The sequence below is a fragment of the Oculina patagonica genome, chromosome 4 (genome assembly GCF_052425735.1).
Source record: "Oculina patagonica isolate OP01 chromosome 4, crgOcupat, whole genome shotgun sequence".
In the NCBI taxonomy this organism is placed as follows: domain Eukaryota; kingdom Metazoa; phylum Cnidaria; class Anthozoa; order Scleractinia; family Oculinidae; genus Oculina; species Oculina patagonica.
Window position 1 is genome coordinate 30,859,039 of NC_135761.1, and position 8,097 is coordinate 30,867,135.

The 8,097-nt window shown below is 37.0% G+C and overlaps 1 long non-coding RNA gene across 1 annotated transcript; it reads left to right on the plus strand.

The window, feature by feature from the left end:
* The first annotated feature begins 6,271 nt into the window (after nucleotides 1-6,271).
* Nucleotides 6,272-7,494, plus strand: LOC144649703 (uncharacterized). The gene is made up of 3 exons (XR_013569928.1): nucleotides 6,272-6,310; nucleotides 6,528-6,593; nucleotides 7,089-7,494. It is a non-coding gene; the product is annotated as an uncharacterized LOC144649703 (long non-coding RNA).
* The last annotated feature ends 603 nt before the right edge of the window (nucleotides 7,495-8,097 follow it).

The following is an 8,097-nucleotide window of genomic DNA, read 5'->3' on the forward strand; positions in this document are numbered from 1 at the left end:
GCTTTTTTAAGCAATAAATAAGCAGAATACGTCCGGAAAGTTGCGAGATTCTCAAGTAAAATATAAATTCATTTTCTACAAGACGTTGTCGTTGACGTTGCCGTCAGTGCGGTCTGTGGAATCGGTCTGCGGTCGTCTTCAAAAACACCAATTATGACGTCAAAAACTCGTTCCATTCCTTCCATTTTAGTGCGCAGTCATTCAAAAACGTTTTCGTGAAGCCTTCGGAAATCTTCGTATTTTTTGCTGTTATTCACGCTTTATGGCTCGGAAAGCAAAAATGTTTCTTAATTTTTCTCAATAATGGATAGTTTTAGCATTTGGTTGATTAAAATGGCATTTTGAAATTTCTGTTCATTTGACCTTTAAACCAGAAAGGGAACAACATTCTGGTGAAATGGTTTCACCTCTGCCTCTTCACTTCTACCCATGCTCCTTTCCCCTTCTCATTCAAAGATATAGATTGGCCTGAACTACCTGCCCCATCACACCCGGTTGCTTGTGGTCTTTGTTGCCATATAATTTTAGTTCTTCTTCAGCTTAAACACTTTGCTGAACACAAGAACTTTCTCTTGGCTTTGACTTGCACCCAGAAACTGCAAAAGTGGCATCGCCCTAGTACCTCTGACAAGACGAAAGCCAAGGTAAAGGCAGCATCTCACATTCGGCCAAAGTTTTGATCAGCAAGGAAAGCCATTAACCGCAAGAGGTCACTGAGAAAAATTGAAGTGAATTCGTATGAGTCTGTGTCTGACATTAACATTTTTTCATCACAACTGGGCATTATACTAAAGGTGCTGTAAATACTGATAGTATTAATTACACTGTTATTGTTCCCTTCGGTTAGGTTCTTTTGTTTTGTGACTTTGTTTGGTATAGTTCATTTTAATAGCAAAAATTAATGATGTTTGACAGATTTTAAAGCTGCAAATTGACCATGTATAAACGCTTCCATTGGCCTTAACCATATTGCAAATTCTATGCCCACTTCAACCAAATCTGAGTAATAATCCTTACCTATTTTCACACTTTTCTGTTTAATCTTTGGGTGACCATCTAGACAATCCAAATCTTCGTAAAAAAATGAACGAAAGGATATTGGCAAGATTTTTCTTTTGTTACAGAGACATGCAACACGCGTGTGTTTCCATGTATCAATGTCAGTCATCATACATCATCAAAAAGTACCACATGGCGCTGAGCCAGGAATGTGCAGAGCTCAACGACTATTGGTTGAAACCATATTGGGTGACGCCATATGCTCCCTACAGCCTGATAGGTTTTTACATGCTCTATTGTGTGCTCAATTATTATTCTGCATCTTTAAAGCCTTTGGTTAAATCTTTTTGCCATCCTTTGCACATTTCTCGGCAAACATCTAATCTGAGCAACCCGAAAAAGGGTTAACAAGGGAAGGGATATCCCCATATCCCTTGTCTGCTAGAAGTACCACATCTGGAGGCATATCGTTATTTGTACCTGGTCCAATTCTCCCCATCAAATTAAAATTACCTGCATCATTGAGAGTACCGAGAAAACCAGCTTGTAGAAAATCTATATTTCCCACATTATCTACAATGAGCTGGATGTTCATGATGTGGTAATGACGATAGCCACTGAAAAAGTCTCGCTGGGGTTCGACCTGGGGTCTGTAAACTTCATGCAGAGTTCCGTCAATACACCCTACTGCATTTGGAAAATAACCCCAGTTTCCTTGAAGAGAATTCCATTCTGCAAGATTTGGCCAGGACACATGATTGCGAAAACATCTCCATAAAATGGGCACCACCTTATAGATAATACTACAAACAGTCTATGGACTGATGTCAAACATTAATGCAAGTGTGTCTAGACAGGGGTACTTTCTGAGCCACATGAATGTCAAGAGTACTTTGTTAACATTAGAAATTTTAGAATTTCTTCTCCTTTGTCTCAGTCTCCCCCTTCTGTTAAGATGTGATAACTCTGCAGAGATTCTCGTGGCGATATACATCATCATCCCTGGAGGTTCTCCTGTATCAGCCAAAACAGATGCTTTTGATTCGCATATTCTACAAAAACATTTCGCCCTCTGTAATCAAAGCGATGGAAATCTGGATCAACACGTTTAATTATTTGGTAAGGCAAGTGAGGAACGATAGGTAATGATGCCAGGAGCAGCAACACTACTCCCACAATCTGCATTAGCTCATCGACTCAATGGTTTGCAACCGGTGATGGGAGCTCTGTATGAAAGGCAAGAACAATTCCAACTAGACGAAAAAAGCGTTGATCTGGAATTTCCCTCGGCATGATGTCTACCAGATTGATTACTTTCGATTTCTAAACTGGTTACATCTGAATGTGTTGAAGAGTTTGTACTATTTTCATTCATGACCCTCCCCTTCCATTTTATAAAAGTCGCGTTTATACCATTGGGAGGAAATCAGGTATTCTTTTTTGGTAAAAGTGTGAGAAAGTGGGTAACCATATGTAAATCATGGCATGATGGCTAGGTTGTTTGAGTCTTATGATAATCTCTCCCTTTTTAATTTTTGATTTATAATTAGCTCTACATTCCCCTCGATAATATTTATGGGTTATTAACACAAAGCATTTAGACTTTAGACACTCAATACAATAATGTCATCGATTCTCTACTGTCACTGCATGACTTACCTAAAAGGAGGGTGAATTGTAAACCAATAATAAAACCGTAGGGGCGTGATGTAAAATTTCCTTGTGTTAAAAAGAGCCATGAGAGACAGTGCTTAAAATTCGATGATCTTACTTATTTCACAGAAATGACTTCATTTTGGAGGCCATTTGATGCCGATGAACAACCCGTATCACAAGGTAGGCATTGGTCAGTTACAACACTAAAACATCTCCCCAGACTAATTTTATTTCATTTGTTTTGTGCAGAAATAACAATAGGGCAAACCAAAAGGCGTCGCTACCAGATAACCAGAGTTGAGCAAAAGATAGTCCTAAAAAGAAACGCTTTAGTCAACCCATGGGTGGAAATTTTATGAAGAACGAAAGCATCAGGGAATACTATCGTTCTACCCCAAGAGAATCATCAATAAAAAGGATTAAACAAATTGTTTCCCAAAACCTCCAGAAAGCTAGACAGCTGACCGCCACGACAAGTACAAGCGAGATGGCGATGTTACAGACTATTGTGGATACCAGGATGGGATATATACAAAGAAGTGCTCACCAGAAGAGAAAAATCTGCGAAATTTAGCCAGGCAGCATGTCTTGACAAAGATAGTTCAGACACATATTGATACTGATCTCCCAGGGGAAGCCAACCCCACACCGCCTGAGCCAAAACAGGACAAGCCCAAGAAAAAGCACCCCAGGAAGCGACAATGGAAATCGGAGGAGGCCCACAAGGCACACACGGAGATGTGTGGCAAGGCTGTGAAAATGATGAGTAAAATAGAACACATCCTAGATAAATTCGATAGCGACAGTAGTGACAAGGAATAAACAAGCGAAATATTGAACTGCTAATGTCCTTTTGCTCATTTGTTCAGTTGTAACCAAAAACGCTGAAAATAAAATGCTTTTCATCACACAATGTGTGTTTATTTGATGGTTCTATTCGTGCGTGCCACAGATAAATAAAGGAAAAATTACCCATGGGAAACAAACGGTGTATTTTACATATTTAGTGGACTTTTGCACCATAGTGGCTCTTGTTGGAGTTATGTGAAAGATCTCTATTTTGGCAAAAATCGAACATTGGCTACCTTGAAACTTTTTATTTTCAAAACAGCCACCCTAGGGCTTAAAAGACTACATCGAGGCTCCTTAAGTTAAAGTACCAAGATCAGTAATATTAGGAAGTGTAAAAGGCGTCACTTCAGTCTTGATTACATTTCCCGCGAACTATTTCATTAAAAACTTTCATTCTACAATTGCCCTTACTGACTGACTGACTCATTTGTAGTTGTATCTCTGTCATTGACTAATTTCAATTTTTTTTTAAAAAATTTGAAATTTCCGAAATTTTATTAAAAAACAAATAAATTAAGGAAAATGCTGATCGTAAAGATCTTTTAATGTGTTGTCTGCTTTCGTCGATCCAGTTAATTGTTTAATTCTTATTTTAATAGGACGTCCTGGCATTTTGTTGACAATATGGAACAAATGTCAACACACCAGTAAAGTTTGACGATGGAAAAAAAGACAAAGAAGAAATGTTAAAACATAGCCCGCAAAGGGCTATCAGAAAATGTGTTAAATAAAATATCGTTTTGTTTTCTTTTAAGGGGAAGAAGAAGAAGAAAAAGAAGCGTTAGAAGAGAAAGAAAGGCAGGAGGAACAGGCGAGACAAAGTGAGTTGCCATTGCTTTTTACTTAAATCTTCATTTTCTACACACGTAAAATAGCTATCTAACTAGACTCGTCATAAAATAATCGTTTCGTTTTCTTTTAAGGAAAAGAAGAAGAAGAGGAAAAAAGAAAAAAAAGTAAGCTACCATGTATCTGTGATCTGTCATCTATCTACTTGGCTGGTCTAACCTTAAGGAGAAGAGAAACAAACAAAAACTTCTCAACTTTTCACAGTTGACACGGACTACTACCAAAAAAGGTTTGCTTATACTGGAGTCAAGATCTGGAATGTATTACCAGACGATCTATCTATCTATTTATCGATTTATCTATCTAATATTGTGTGGTACCTAAATAACAATCAACCTAAAAGGTCATACTGTCAAAAAAACAAATTCTTTCTATAAATCTTTTCTTTTTTATTTAGGACTAAAATAAAAAAATCACAGGAAGACTTACTGCTTATTATTTTTCTTGTATTTACAGAACTAAATCAACAAGAAAACACGGTCGCAGGTATTGTGTTAATATTTCATGTTTTTGGATATTATAACACTTTGTTATCAGCCTTAACAAGTTTATTAATTTAACCTTGTTTTCCCTTTCCAGACATCCTAAAAGAACTGAAAAGGCTAAAGAAACGAGGTAAGGCTGAAAAAATAACAATTAAATACTTGAGGAGCTTTGGCATGAAAACATTTTTTACATGTGAATATAAAGAGATCACAACAAATCACACCTTTCGCAACAAAAATGTGGACTTTAGTATTTGAACTTTTTTTGGACGAAACATTTCTTTTTTTCAGGCATGAAGTGTTGGCAGTGTGGCCGCCAAGGCCACATCAGAAAAGACTGCCATAATCAGACCACTGGCCGCAACCGTGGCCAGTGGTCAAGACGAGGTCATCAAGGACAAGGACGAGGACGAGGCCGTGGCCGTGGACGTAACCACGGCCAAGTCCAATTTGTTAACAATTTTTACTAAGTCAAAAGGCAATAAAATGAAAAAAAAATGACAATAATCCTTGCAAGAGAACTTCTATTTTTAACAGCTCTTGACTTTCATTTCAAAAAAAGCAAAGAAACTAACAATTTAAAATTACGTCAACACAATACTCTCCACCCAAGATGCCTGACTATTCCTCAGTTCCCAATAAAATAAAAAAAATGACAATAATCCTCTCAAGAGAACTTCTATTAAGCCTGCGATTTTTTTTAAAAAAACAACATCTGTCTGGGACAAAATATTGATTAGTTAACGGCTGCATTTGGCCAATTAGTGTAATTTAATGAAAAAGTCTTTGATTAGTCAGTATTTAGAATAGTTTGCATGGATGGTTTACATGTTTAACTATCTAAAGATATAATTATTGATGCTTCATTTATTAGCAACAGGTGCAAGAGCAAAACCTCCCAGCGAGAAGGAAGAACAGCAAGACGATGAATCTGTAGAGAACATGAAGAGACAGAAAAGTCAAATTACATCCACATCGCTCTGAAGAAGTTTGAGCAGGATGTACAACGGCTGTGGGAAGGTCTGTTAAGTTAAAATATGTGCTATTTTCAAATACTTTTCCACTTCAAATAAAACCTGAACTTTTTGTTTAAACTTATTGGAAATAAGCAACTTGGTAAATTGGTAACTATTTTTTTTTGTAAATCAAAAGGAGGTAATTTGTCAATATGTTAAAGATAAGGTTATGTTCAACAGAAACCCAAACTCTGATACTTCTTTTAGATGTAATGGTCATACCCTTTCTGCTGCCGTTTTGCTCAACCCCCAGACAGGAAGACCAAGTTAAAGTGCATTTAGAGGTATCATCTAGTCGTATATTCCTGTTTTAGCTTGTCCATTGATTCAAGGGGAGCACGCTTCACCGTGAAGCGTGCTCCCCCTTGAATCCATTAGTTAATTTCAAGAATCAATGTCAGTGAATCAAAACTTAGTTTTTGCCCACAGCAACTCGATTTAAAGCAAAAGGGGGTGAGAATTTGAATTTGTCTTACTATTTGTTGGTTAGAAAGAAAAAATTTATTCGGTCATTGATCGGTGCTGTGTATTCTTGACAAAGACTAACAAACACAAATTTCAAATGACCAATTATATGCTCTAGAGGGGCACGCTTCTTAAACGAAATTGGCTTTTTATCGCTTCTATACAACTTCAGTTGGTTAAAGGAACAATGTTTGTTGGTTTTCAGATGACTCCAGAAACAACAAAAGCCTACGAGGAAATGACTTCTCGCAGAAGGGAAGCATTCCATTTGGTAAGTGTAATTATATGTATCGAAGTTTACTTAATAAAACGTCACTTGTGTTACCCTACAAGAAAACAGACGGACCACCCCAACCTCATTCCCAGGGTCACCCAACTAACTATTAAGCTGATTAACTCATTGACCCGGTACTGCGGATTACCCACCATAGTAACTATTGTAGGCTAACTGTGAATTAAATCCAAATCGCTTTTCATTTTCTCTCTCTATGGGGCTATTCGCTATTCTCTTGCCCTTAAATTGAAGTGTCCCTATGATGATGACTGGTTTTAACTGACTTTTTCAGGTGAGCCATGTCCGGCTTTATGTGGCCAAAGTGCCAAAATCAAAGACATTCAAATAACCAATTCAATAATGACCAATCTCACTAAATTTTGCATACCGTATTTAGATGATTCAATCAGACCGTGTATTTGAGGATAGACTGTTGCTAATAGAAGCCAACAGTTATTAAATCTACTTTTATTCCTTTTTCATACCAAAAAGAAACGGAACACGATTCAGAAAATGCTGACAGTGAAGGTAAATTATTCAATGACTTTTCAACTCACAGTTAGCACGATCAGTTTGGCCTATAACTCAAAAGTTAAAAAAGTAGTTGATTTGATCAGCGAGCTAATTAGGTGATTCAAATATCCTACTTTTCTTTATTATCTATGCCATAAAGAAACAGATAAAGATTCTTTGGATGCCGATAACGGGTAAGGTAGAGTCAACGAAATGCTAATCTCTTTTTTTACATTTCTTCTATATAAAGATGTGATGGGCGAATATTCAAACGTCGTTAACTTGGATGGTAACTATATACAACCTGTTGAACATTGAGTCAATGAGCAGATTAATTCTAATCATTGTTTGTTTTCCCGTTAATAAAGGAATGAAGGGCGATTCTTCAGACTGAGAAGACGGAGAAGGTAATTTAATACCCGGATTTTTGAACACAGTAAAGTTGGGGCTTCCAGCTCAACATTATAAAGATGGCTAAATATAGCACATGCTCTTTGTGTGCTTTTTTTCTTATTTGGTGCGAGTCGAAGCGCACATGTTCTAGGCTTTCAGTCTAAGATAACAAGTTAATTAAAAGACAGCGTTTAGCTAATGGGTCTTTTATAATAACTGGCCACCATTTCAATTCTTTAGCTTTCCTAAAAAGATAATGCATCAAATACTCGATTAAAGAGGCAGTATAGGCAAAAACTGAAAAACACCTATTGGCTAATCCAGTTATTTTTTCACGCATAACATTTTGGGTTTCCGGAAACATACACAATGTTTCTTGTGAGTGAACTTATTTTATCTTGGCCATACACCATTCTTTGAGCTACAGAATAATATATTTTTGATTTTATATCAGGGACTCAACAACTTTCGTTTGTTGGAGGCGCAATAGGTGTCACAAAGAGAATGCGTTGAGGTGAGAACCACAAATGTTTGCTTAACACAGGGCTTTGTTTAGAAATGTGGTGAGGGTTTCTTGGAAAGCTCTGAACCATTT